The sequence below is a fragment of the Nyctereutes procyonoides genome, unplaced genomic scaffold (assembly GCF_905146905.1).
Source record: "Nyctereutes procyonoides isolate TBG_1078 unplaced genomic scaffold, NYPRO_anot_genome, whole genome shotgun sequence".
NCBI lineage: Eukaryota > Metazoa > Chordata > Mammalia > Carnivora > Canidae > Nyctereutes > Nyctereutes procyonoides.
Window position 1 is genome coordinate 26,769,962 of NW_026575035.1, and position 13,710 is coordinate 26,783,671.

Sequence of the window (13,710 nt, forward strand, 5' to 3'; positions counted from 1 at the left end):
CATTGGTGTATGAAACAAAAGTCACAAAGATCGACATTTGGACAGATCCTTTAATTTCAAAAAAAAAAAAAAATCAGTATTACTCTCTTTAGGGCAATCATCTCTACCTAATGCATATTTTGGAAGTGAGTTGAAAGGTTGAAAGCTTTTATTTATAACTTTCTCCACACTTACAACTTCCTCATGTTTTGAACCCCCTCCATCTATAATGATTTGAGACCACCTACCATCTCCTGCTGTACCAAGGATAGATGTTGGTTATCTGGTCCCCACAAAAGCCCTACTTATTTGACTAAATTACCAATCTTTAAGTCTGACTATTGCTCTCTTTCTTATAGATTCTTTTCTTTGCTCCCTGTTTTTCGAGGGGATGTGTGGAACAGACTATAGTATTTTAAAAGGACAAAGAAAAAATCTGGGAAACATGTGCTTCTGATGGCTCCTCCTAAATATTTTAAGATACCACAAAAAATCATCATTTGAACAGTTACAAGGTACCTTCATTTAGTCAAATTTTAAATTTCATAAATAAAAGCAAAAAAAAAAAACTTAAAGAACAAGATCACTATACCAGAAATTGAGGTATATTAATTGTTATTTTGAATTAAAACATAAACCTTTGTGGTTGGAGATTGGTGCCTATTAAGAAAAAATGATCAGTGCAAATGAATAGTACTTAATTGTATAGATTTCCTTCCTTTTTATCATGTCCTAAGTAATTTGACCTATTTTAAAACTACAGATTTTACTCTTATAGCCTGTCATCTAATTTTGTTTTCAAACCAACAGTAAATTACTTACACAAATTAAGTTTATAGATGTATTACAATTTATGCAAAGTAACATGAAATATAAAACACACTATTCATGTTAAATAATGCCATCTCCACTTTTTTAATTTTAAGCCAACTATTATATTGTTCCTCATTTGTGGAGCCACAAGTATGGGAAGTGGATCTTTGATTAATTCTCATTAAAGGATTAATTAAAGCTGTACATTGCAAATAATGGAACTGAAATCAAAGAATATGTCAATGATTCAAATATTCACAATTTAATATGTTTGGAAAATTACTCAGGCCTTGTGAATCTCCTTTGCCAACTCTGTAAAATGGTGATGAATAATATATAGAAACAACTTTGTTTTGAGGACTGATGTTTGTGAAAGAGCCCAGCATATAGTAAAAACTTAGTGAATATTCTCTCTCTCTCTCTCTCTCTCTCTCTCACACACACACACACACACACACACACAGATACACACAATCTGTTATTCTAAACAAATTCTTACTTAATAGTCACTTAAATATCTGATTAATATTTATCTATTTTTTATTTCAGTAGTTACATCACAGAGTAACTCAAATACTAGAAGACTCAACTCAAGGATAGGCCAATTAAATGGTTATCCTTACTCATAAAACAGACAGGCACACTACTTTCACAATACTTCCTATCAAACTAAATAGGTTCTTAGATGGTAGTTATTTTCTTAATTCCATTTCTATAAGGAACAAATTCTTGAGTCTTTAAGGATTCATCTTTATTTTCTCAAGGTAAAGAATTCAATCTATCAAAGAAAGTATTTCATTAATTAGTAAATGACATCACCTAAATTTTCTACAACATTTTGCACAGCAGTTATTAGTCACAAGGACAACTTGGTGAATACATTCTTTTAACCAGCCAAGTGTTCGCTGAAACCATACCATTTTTCTCTGAAGGGACAGCAAGCATGCCAGGGTTATTAGAGGTCTATGCAATGCCTTTACTCCTTCTCTACAAGACTGCTTTCCAACACTTGGTGGAGAATATTTAGAACATGTTCCAAATCAAATACAAAATTGCTCATGCAAAGAGGACTTTGGAGAAACTAAAGAGTCAGCAGTAACTGCTGAAAATGTTAATGTATTTTAAACAGACAGGCACACGCTCACGCACATGTAAACCCCAGCCAATATCTCTATATGCTATTGCTTCATTAGCTTGCTTTTAAGAAAGTAAGGAGAAACAAGCAAGACAAATTACTTCATGTTTTAAAACCAAAATTTTAAGTTTGTCACTGCAGGTTGCAGGAAGTATAGAATGGCAAACAACTGTTCCTAGTATAGCACCTAATATTCTCCCCATCGTATGTTCGTGTAAGCTATAGCCTCCATCCCTTTCCAACTCTCCACATTTTGTTCTTCCATCCTGCCTCCAAAACAATGTTTTTAAAAGGCAATATAATAAATTATTTTAGCCGCTCGCCTGAGAATCAGAGAATATTTGGAAGCTGATCTGAAGTTTTATTTAGTTATATCTTGGGTGTCCATTGCTTAAGTAACAAAGCACTGTCCTTCAGGAAACCAATATATTATTGGTGATTATATTCTTTACACACAACACAAAAGTAAAACAGGTGCCCTTATACTCACATATATAAAAATATTTCTTTAATCATCCTATTCCTTATAAAATGTAAAGCATAAAGCCCAAGAATAATATTGGACTTTAAATTTTGTGCAGTACACCTCAATAATCAGTGTTAATATTATGACAAAAAACCTACTTAAAATGCTTAATTTGCTTTATGTAAAAATCTATTTTTACTGTCCCCACTGCCCTCTGAAATATTATATTTGAAATACTCTATGTATGCTGTATGAACTATGTGGGAATTATAACCAAAATATATATGTTACCAAAAACAAAATGTCGCCATTATATATCCGAAGTTTAGAAATGTTTGAGATGTGAGGACATCTGGGTAGCTCAGTGGCTGAGCATCTGCCTTTGGCTTAGGTTATTATTCTAGGGTCTTGGGATCCAGTCCTGCATCCATCACTACATAGGGAGTCTGCTCTTTCCTCTGCCTATGTCTCTACCTCTCTGTCTGTGTCTCTCATGAATAAATAAATAAAATCTTAAAAATAAGAAAAAAGAGAAATGTTTGAGATATGTAGGTGAAAAGAGGAGAATGAAGCGAGAACCATGTAGAGAATAGAGAAATTATCAAATGGAGAATTATTTGTACCTATTATGTGAGGATGGAAACAAGGAAGATATGTAAAAAAAGAGACAGGAAATGTATTAGTTCTTTTGACAGTTCAGGAAGAGTGACTAAATTTCAAAAAGGAATAATAGTAAAGATGGTAGCTTCCAGGTTCTGAAAATCAACAATGTAAACTGATAGGTCTCATAGCACATATGATTTTTAAAATGCACTGTGACCGTGACTTTTTTTTCCATGAATTTTTCTGAGAGCTGAGTCAATGTCACAGTCAAATCCCAAGAATTTAGCATAGGACCTATGTCAAAGTTAGGTATTCATGAAAAAAAAAAGTCTTTTGGAAGTATTTTTTCAAGTAATCATCATAACAGCACTTGAGATAGGCAATATTTTCCTAATTTAGAATGAGAAAACTAAATACAAAGGATTAAATTAACTTGACCAAGATCCAAATTATGATTTAAATGAAACTATCTCTGATTCCCACTGTCTTTTCTATAACAACAGGACTGGGATGAGATGGAGAATTGAGATGAAAGAAACAAAGAAACTGGAAAATCGAGGTAAAATGTAATAAAAAGAGAGGGAATTGTGAGAAACTGAATGTTTTCCCTCTAAAACTGAGGAAAATGCAAGGATCCTCCCCTCTCATCACGCCTGTAACATTGTGCTTGGAGTTTCAGCAAGTGTAATAAGGCAATAATATGAAGTAAAAGGCATTGTCTATGTAGAAAATCCTAAAGAATCAACAAAAACCTCCAAGAAATAATAGCAACTCTAGCAAGGTCACAGGAGAACAAAAAATATATAAAAGTCCATTGCTTTCTTACACATGAGCCATGAGGGATTAGAATTTGAAATGAAAATCATATTATTTATAATAGCTCACTAAAAAGGAAATACTTGGTATAAATCTAACAAAATAAGTAAGGACCTATATATGGAATACTACAAAACTCTGGGGAAAGAAATCAAAGATGACCAAAACAAAGAAAGTTATTTCATGTTCATGTTCATGTTCTTCTGACTCAATATTTTTAGGATGTCAATTCTTTTCTGGTAAATCTATAGAATCAATGCAGTCCCAATAAAATCTCTGCAAGCTATTTGTGAATATTAATAAAAGGTTTCTAAGGTTAACATGGAAAGCCAAAAGACTCATAATAGCCACCACATACTGAAGTTAAAGAAAAAGTTGAAGGACTCAGGATGCTTGATTGAGGACTTACTAAAAAGACACAGTAATCAAAACGGTGTGAAAATTTTGAAGACTAAACATATAAATTATTGAAATAGAACAGAATGCCCCAAAACAAAACAAAAGCAAACAAACAAATCCAGTCAACTAATCTTTGACAAAAGAATAAAGGTAATTTAATGGTGAAAAGAAAGGATAATTTTGAAAGAAAGAAAGAAGAAAAAGAAAGAAAGAAAGAAAGAAAGAAAGAAAGAAAGAAAAGAAAGAAAGAAAGAAAAGAAAGAAAGAAAGAAAGAAAGAAAGAAAGAAAGAAAGAAAGAAAGAAAGAAAGAAAGAAAGAAAAAAGGAATCTAGACATGGATGTCATTCCTTGCATGAAAATTAGCACTAAATGGATCCCAGAACTAAACATAAGCAAAATTATTATAAATCTTCTAGAAGAAAACAGGAGAAAATCTCTAGGACTTTGGGTTTGGCAACGCACTCTTCAATACAGTACCAAAAGCATGATCCATAAAAAAAAAAAAAAAAAAAAGCAAAGCACCTTGATGTTAAAGTATTTTAAAATTAAGAAATTCTACTTTGTGAAGATACTGTTAAAAGAAGGAAAAGTCACAGGTTGAAAGAAGATACTTGCATAATGCATTGTGATAAAAGACTTGTTTCCAAAATACATGAAGAACTCTTTAACGCTGAGCAAGAAAATAAACAATCCAATTAAAAAGTTTCCAAAATATTTGAACAAACACCTCATCAAATAATAAACAGGTGGCAAGTAAGCATATGAAAAGATGCTCAACATCATTTGTTATTAGGGAATTGCAGATTAAAACAAATAACATTGCACATCTATTAGAATGATTAAAATCTAGAACATTGATACTATCAAGTGGGATATATCATCATAAGAATTCTCCCTCCTTGCTGGTGGGAATTCAAAAAAGAGTTTGGTAGTTTCTCACAAGGTTCAACACAGTCTGAAAAGATTACTCAACTAATTTTAACATTTGTGTTTGCCCAAAAACCTGCATGAAAATATATATAGTAGCTTTATTCCTAATTGTCAAAAACTTAAAGATGCTTTTCATCTATAGAATGGATAAAAAAAGCAAAACTATGATACATCTATACAAGGAAGTATTATTCACTAGTAGAAAGATATACTGTCTAGCTTCAAAAAGACATGGAGAAACCTCAAATATAAATTCTAAGTAAAAGAAACCAGTCTCAAAAGAATACTTGTTCTGATTCCATTTACAAGACACTCTGAAAAGGCAAAAGTATAGAGTCAATGAAATGATGAGTGGTTGTCAGGGATGCAGGGAGAGGGAGAAAAGGTTGAACAAAGGAAGCACAGGGGATTTATAGGGCAATGAAACTATTCCTTTTTGATATTACAATAATGGGTACATGCTGGCTTTAGTCAAAACACATAAAACTTTAGAGAACAAAGAATGTATATATATATATATTATATACATATATATGCATAAAATACGTATATTTTATACATTATATTTTATTCATTAAAAATAAATAAAATTGTGTGTGTGTGTACACACACACACACACACATACACACTTAAAAGAGTCATTTAGGAAGTTAGAGAATCCAGAGGGAATGCAGCTGTGACAAAACTATCGCATTGCATTACAAATGTCTCTTACCATCTCCTTGAAAGGAATAGGAGGAAAGGTGCTGACCTAAGTAACTTTGGAAATGAATGGAGTCTGTAAGACAAAGGCAGAAGGAACTGCACACGGTACTGTATTCTAGTTGATAAAGTTCTTTCACATGAAGATATGGTTTATAATTTTGATATTGCTATACATATATTTGAAATTGAACAAGAAAGTGAACAATGGATGGGAAAAACAAGTTTCTCAGTGTTGGAGTGGGGATTTGCAGCAAGAGAAGAAACCTAAAACAGTCCATCGGTTAATGAAAGACAGTTAACGATAGCAGTATGAACTCATGCTTAGTGTAATGTAGATACAGATGTCTACATACAGAAATATCCATAGATATGTGAATATATACAGATTATTTTTCATCCTTTTAAAAATAGTTTTATAGAGATACAATTCATATACCACAAAACCAACCACTTAAAGTATATAATTTAGTGGCTTTTGTTATACTCACAGAGTTATACATCCATCACCATAATTGATTTAAAACATTTGCATTTTTCAAAATGTAACCCATATCCTTTATTCCTTAAAGCCCATCTTAGCCTTAAGCATCTACTAATCTACTTTCCATCTATTTGATTTTCAACTATGCAGCATTTCACATAAATGGTATCACATAGTATATGGTCCTTTGTGTTTGGCTTGAACAATGATATTTTCAAGGTTCATCTATGCTGTAGCATGTATCAATATTTCATTTTTTAATTTGTCAAATAACATTCCACGGCACAGTTACGTCTCATTATATTAATCCATTTCTCCACTGGTGGACAATTAGGTTATTTACACTGTTTGGCTATTATAAATAATACTGCTATAAACTTTTGTGTGCAAATTTTGTGTGTACGTACGTGTTTTTTTTTCCCTTGAGCCTCTACTAATGGGTGAAATTGGGAACTATCAGACTGTTTTCCAATGCAGCTATACCATTTTACATTCTCACCAGTAGTGTCTGAGAATTCCAACTTCTCCACATCTTCACTAATACTTGTCCTTATCTATCTTTACGATTATGACCATCCCAGTGACTACAAAGTATCTCATGTGGCTTTGATATATATTTCCTTGAGGGCTTATAATGACCAGCATCTCTTAATTTGCTTTTTGGTCATTTATATAACTTCTTTGGAGAAATGTTTACTTGAGCTCTTTGAATGTGTCACAATATCTTACACCTATGTTGTCTTCTAAGAGTTTTATATTTTTAGCTCTTATGTTTAGGTTTTTGATCCATTTTGAGTTAATTTTTGTATATGGTGTGAGTTTTCAAATTCATTATTTTGCGTGTGGATATATAGTTAGTCTGGCACCATTCGCTGAAGAGAAAATTTTCCTCCATTGGTCTTGTCACCCTTGAAAATCAATTGACTATAAATGTGAAGGTTTATTTCTGGACTCTCAATTCTATTTCAATTACTATATCACTATCCATATGTCATATGTGGACATATCTCACACTGTCTAGATTACATTTCTCACACATCAGGCAGTGCGAGTGTCTCAACTTTTTTTTCTTTTTCAAAATTGTTTTGGCTATTCTAAGTCCCTTGCATTTTCATATAAATCTTACCATTAGTTTGTCTACTCCTGCAAAGAAGTTAGCTTGAATTTTGATGGAGATTGATCTATAAATCAACATAGAAATCATTAGTATCTTAACATATCATTAAGTCTTTGGGCCCATGAAAATAGATTGTCTTTCCATTTATTTAGATCTTCTTTAATTTATCTGTTTGTTGTTGTTAGTGTACGGAATATATACTTTGTACTTTTACAAATTTATTCCTAAGTGTTTCAATCTTCTTTACTCTATTTTCAATGAATAACATTAGAGTTTACAACTCCTTTGTTCTAAGGAAGAAATAGCATTCTTTCTGAGAGGGCTTAGGCATTAAACTCATATCCCTAGATAACAAAATCTAAGCAGTTAAGGAGAATACATTTTAATATGTTCAATTCTATGGTTTCTTTTAGAGATCACATTTACAGGACATTTCGAGTACCTTGCTACCTTCCCTTTGGTTTTATTCCTTGGCAGCCCCTGAGGATCATTCTCCTGCTATACTAGTGGTAGAGAAAAAGGAGGCTTACGTTCCCCTAAGCCTGCTGGCAAATATAATTTGTAGCAAGTCCTTCCTATCCGAATTAATTGTTAGACACGCAAGTTGTTTGAAATTTAAATATTTCCTCTTTATTTTTAAAATTACCACTGCAGAGAATTGGGAATAGCACCTTTCCACCTTCATTTTCCCCACCACCTACAAAATTGAAATCTTTATAGTTTTGTTCTTACTAATGAGAATCCGTAATGTAAAAAGAGGTACGATAATGTCAAGTAACCTGACCAAGATCATCAGTGGTGAATCCTTGAATTGAAATTTAGGCACTTCCTTAGAGTGTCGTTCATTTCCCTTAATCTGTCTTCATGGTTCTTTAATTGTTTATCTCTTTTTTCCTCAGTTTCCCTCTTTGCCATTAACTTGTCTTCTATGTCACTCACTCGTTCTTCCACCTCGTTAACCCTCGTCGTTAGGACTTCTAGTTTGGATTGCATCTCATTCAATTGATTTTTAATTTCTGCCTGATTGGATCTAAATTCTGCAGTCATGAAGTCTCGTGAGGCCTTAATGCTTTTTTCTAGAGCCACCAGTAGCTGTAGAATAGTGCTTCTGAATTGGCTTTCTGACATTGAATTGTAATCCAGATTTTGTAACCCTGTGGGAGAGAGGGCTGTTTCTGATTCTTTCTTTTGAGGTGAGGTTTTCCTTCTAGTCATTTTGCTCAGTGCAGAGTGGCCAAAAACAAGTTGTATTGGAACACGGGGGAGTATCACTGGTCCGTCCAGCTGGTCTTCTGGGGGAGGGGCCTGCTGTGCTGATTTTCAGGTGTCAGCACTTGGGGGAGCTGCTCTGCCCCTGCCTGCAGCAGGGCTCAGCGGGGGTTGTTTACCCCGTGGGACCCAGGGAGGAACAGCAGCAGTTGCTATGGCAACTCTGGAAGCCTGGATTCAGCCTCCGCAGGAACTACGGGGCTCGGGGCTCGGGGCTCTCGGCTCTCCGTCCGCAGGGCCTGGAGGCTCCGGGGCGGGGCCGCTGACGTTTAATTGGGGTTCCCGAGGGCGCCGAAAGGGACAGAGGGCCAGAATATGTATTTGAACAAATCCTAGCTGAAAACTTTCCCAATCTGGGAAGGGAAACAGGCATTCAGATCCAGGAAATAGAGAGATCCCCCCCTAAAATCAATAAAAACCGTTCAACACCTCGACATCTAATAGTGAAGCTTGCAAATTCCAAAGATAAAGAGAAGATCCTTAAAGCAGCAAGAGACAAGAAGTCCCTGACTTTCATGGGGAGGAATATTAGGGTAACAGCAGACCTCTCCACAGAGACCTGGCAGGCCAGAAAGGGCTGGCAGGATATATTCAGGGTCCTAAATGAGAAGAACATGCAACCAAGAATACTCTATCCAGCAAGGCTCTCATTCAAAATGGAAGGAGAGATAAAGAGCTTCCAAGACAGGCAGGAACTGAAAGAATATGTGACCTCCAAACCAGCCCTGCAAGAAATTTTAAGGGGGACTCTTAAAACTCCCCTTTAAGAAGAAGTTCAGTGGAACAATCCACAAAAACAAGGACTAAATAGATATCATGATGACACTAAACTCATATCTGTCAATAGTAACTCTGAACGTGAATGGGCTTAATGACCCCATCAAAAGGCGCAGGGTTTCAGACTGGATAAAAAAACAGGACCCATCTATTTGCTGTCTACAAGAGACTCATTTTAGACAGAAGGACACCTACAACCTGAAAATAAAAGGTTGGAGAACCATTTACCATTCAAATGGTTCGCAAAATATACCCTAAAAACTACAGAACACTTCTGAAAGAAATTGAGGAAGACACAAAGAGATGGAAAAATATTCCATGCTCATGGATTGGCAGAATTAATATTGTGAAAATGTCAATGTTACCCAGGGCAATTTACACGTATAATGCAATCCCTATCAAAATACCATGGACTTTCTTCAGAGACTTAGAACAAATTATTTTAAGATTTGTGTGGAATCAGAAAAGACCCCAAACAGCCAGGGGAATTTTAAAAAAAGAAAACCATATCTGGGGGCATCACAATGCCAGATTTCAGGTTGTACTACAAAGCCATGGTCATCAAGACAGTGTGGTACTGGCACAAAAACAGACATATAGATCAATGGAACAGAACAGAGAACCCAGAAGTGGACCCTGAACTTTATGCTCAACTAATATACGATAAAGGAGGAAAGACGATCCACTGGAAGAAAGACAGTCTCTTCAATAAATGGTGCTGGGAAAATTGGACATCCACATGCAGAAGAATGAAACTGGACCACTCTCTTGCACCATACACAAAGATAAACTCAAAATGGATGAAAGATCTAAATGTGAGACAAGATTCCATCAAAATCCCAGAGAAGAACTCAGGCAACACCCTTTTTGAACTTGGCCACAGTAACCGGAGAAGGACAAACAGTGTATGTTCTCATTCATTTGGGGAATATGAATAATAGTGAAAGGGAATATAAGGGAAGGGAGAAGAAACGTGTGAGAAATATCAGAAAGGGAGACAGAACATAAAGACTTCTAACTCTGGGAAATGAACTAGGGGTGGTGGAGGGGGAGGAGGGTGGGGGGTGGGGGTGAATGGGTGACGGGCACTGAGGGGTACACTTGACGGGATGAGCACTGGGTGTTATTCTGTATGTTGGTAAATTGAACACCAATAAAAATTAATTTATATATAAAAAAAATGAAATTTAGGCACTGTGAACTACAACTTTGTGCTTGTCCCCTGCTCCATTCTGTCTCCTGTTTTCAAGCAGCTATTATGATAGCTTTGAGAAATCCTATATTAAGCATGCCATTGCCTTTTGTTTAATCTATTTTTCCCCTAACTGAAAAATTTACAATGTGATTTCTAATTGCTTCAGGCACATATATATTTAAAAGGTCATGGTGAAACAAAGATTCACTCACTTTTAATCACGGAATAAATGGTGTTTAACTATGTCATCCCCACAAAACTTGGCAGATTATTAAAAGAACATTTGAGTAAGTTATTTGTCCTAGAATATGTTTGAATCATGATATGAAAATATTTTGAATATTTATATAACCAATGTTTCTTTTATATTTTCAATAGTCTAGTTTTCAAAAAAGGGGATTTATACACATAAATATTGATATTAATGATAATTATGATTATGTTTTTGTGATATTTTATGTCAGTGGAATTAGCTTTTAATTTTATAATATCATGAAATAATGGTTGAGATAGTTGCCTTTGTCATCATGCTAATATAGAGGGAAATGACAGTAATATTATTATTATTTTTTGACAGTAATATTATTAATCTTGATTTTTGCTTTCAGTGAGATTCTTATTGTGGGTTGGTTTATATACACACACACATACACACATATACATAATCTCATTCTTTTTTTTGGGAGAGCCTAGAAGAAACAATACCCTGTAATACTGTTTTTTAAATTGCTGGTCTTGACCCAGTTTGAGACCCTGGCTAGAAGCTGGACAGTTCCCCTCCAGAATAGCAAAAGGAGTCCACATCCAAACACATTCCTGACTGGGCTTTCACACTCCGTTCACAAACCACCCATGGCCAGGCACCAAACAACTACGAATTGCCTATGCCTCAAGTCTGCTGCAATTGTTCAAACTAATCAATGACTTACCTTGCTCCCCCTGTATATTCTGGGAAAGAAGTGATGTGAAAAAGGGTCACTGGAGTACTCCACTATTCATCTCAGTTTCTACCCCCATCATTTTCAGTGAAATGTCCCACCACGGCATATCAGTTGAGCTTCTGGCTCACCATCTCCAAAAGGAAATGTCATCTTTACTTACCATTAGGGACAAACTGGGAAATGAGGAGCTGTGAACTAAGAAAGGGATTCAGTTCTCCAAAGCCTCACACAGAGCTTCAGTTTCTGTCTTTAGCCCTTCCCTGAATCCAGGACTTCACAGGAACCTTGGCCCTTAAATTCTTGAACTTCTTCTTCTTCTTTTTTTTTTTTATTGGAGTTCAATTTGCCAATATTTAGCATAACACCCAGTGCTCATCCCTCCAAGTGCCCCTCCCCCCCAGTGCCCATCACCCAGTCACCGCAAACCCCCGCCCACCTCCCTTTCCACTGTTCGTTGTTCGTTTCCCAGAATTAGGTGTCTCTCATGTTTTGTCACCCTCACTGATATTTTCACTCATTTTCTCTCCTTTCCCTTTATTCCCTTTCACTAATTTTTTTATTCCCCAAATGAAATTCTTGAGCTTCTTGTTGCTTGAAGTTAGGGTCTGACTACTTCACATTGCCTGTGTTAATTAACCCTTCCAGGCCCATGTCAGGCACTGAGATTTTAGTGTTCTCTAATCTATTGTCAGCTGTCTCTCACCCCACAAAATTGTTGTCAACTTCCAAACGGAATTTCTTTTCATTCTCACCTGCTTTTTGTCTGTCTTAGAAATAATTTATAGACTTGCTCAAAGTAAAGTCTTCATTCACTGAGTTTTACTTAACTGATTTCCACATAGGACATCTTTTCTTCATATTCAAACTGGAAGTACTGCCTTTGTGCATGCAATCACCATGTTTCTCCGTGAGATGGCATTTTTATGCCATGGCTTTTGGATGGAGAGTTTTGCAAGCACATAAGAGGAAGGGAAAAATAAATAAACTTCCATTAAAATTAAAACTTTTATAGGATGGGGCTCCTGGGTGGCTCAGTTATTTAAGAGCCTGCCTTTGGCTCAGATCATTATTTCCTGGTCCTGGGATCAATCCCCAAAATAGGCTCTCAGCTCACTAGGGAGTCTCCTTCTCCTCTCACCCCACTCCTGTGCTCTCTCTCCATTTTTCTCTCTCTCTCAAATAAATACAAATCTTTTTAAAAATTAAACTTTTATAGAAATGTTAAAGGCAAAAATATTAAGAGAGTCAAACTTTTGTAAAGGGACAATGAAAGGATAATTATTTGATATAGCTTAAATACAGAATTCAAAACCAAGAGAGATAAGAGCTTCTTACTTATTTTTATTTTTGAAATGATAAATACTTCAAATAGTTGATAAATGGCTACTACATACCAGGCACTATTTTATTTGTTATAACTAAAAAAAGAGAACAAAACATAAAAAATTCCTGCTGTTAGGTGTTCACATTCTAACTGGGAGACAGGTTAAGGGCAATACGTGCTTTGGAGAAAAATAATGCCAGAGAGATAGAACTTACATACTAATAAAAAGGGGGAAAAAACGGTCTCTTTGAGATGATGACATTTGAGCACAAGTGGTCTTGGTAAGAAGATAATAAGTGATAAGATACCCAGATGAAAAGTATTTCAGGCACGAAAGGCCAACACAAAAACCCTACGATGAAATTTACCTGGTATAAAAGGGACGAGTTTCTTTCTTTCTGATATGAATGCCTTTAATTCCTTTTTTAGTGCCTCCCTGCACTGGCTAAAACCTCCAATATTCCATAGAATAGCAGTGGTATGAACAGACATCTTTCCCTTATTCACAAATTTAGAGGAAAGTATTCAATCTTTCAGTATTTAGTATGTTTTAACTATAAATTTGTGCAGATATTTTCTTGAAAATTTGCAGAAGATCCTCTATTCCTGGTTTTCTGAGAGTTTTTATCAGAAACTGAGTTCAGAGATAGGTTTTTGGATTTTGAATCAATCTTATATCCCTATATACCAACTTGATTATTGTCTATAGTTCCTTTTATATAGATTGTTGAATTCTATTTGTTAATATTCCAAGAATT

At 35.0% G+C, this 13,710-nt stretch overlaps 1 protein-coding gene across 1 annotated transcript in view; it reads right to left on the reverse strand.

Moving 5' to 3' along the window:
* Positions 1-13,710, reverse strand: part of SNTG1 (syntrophin gamma 1) — a 732,034-nt gene that overhangs the window by 219,894 nt on the left and 498,430 nt on the right. The gene's annotated exons all lie outside the window — the stretch shown is intronic.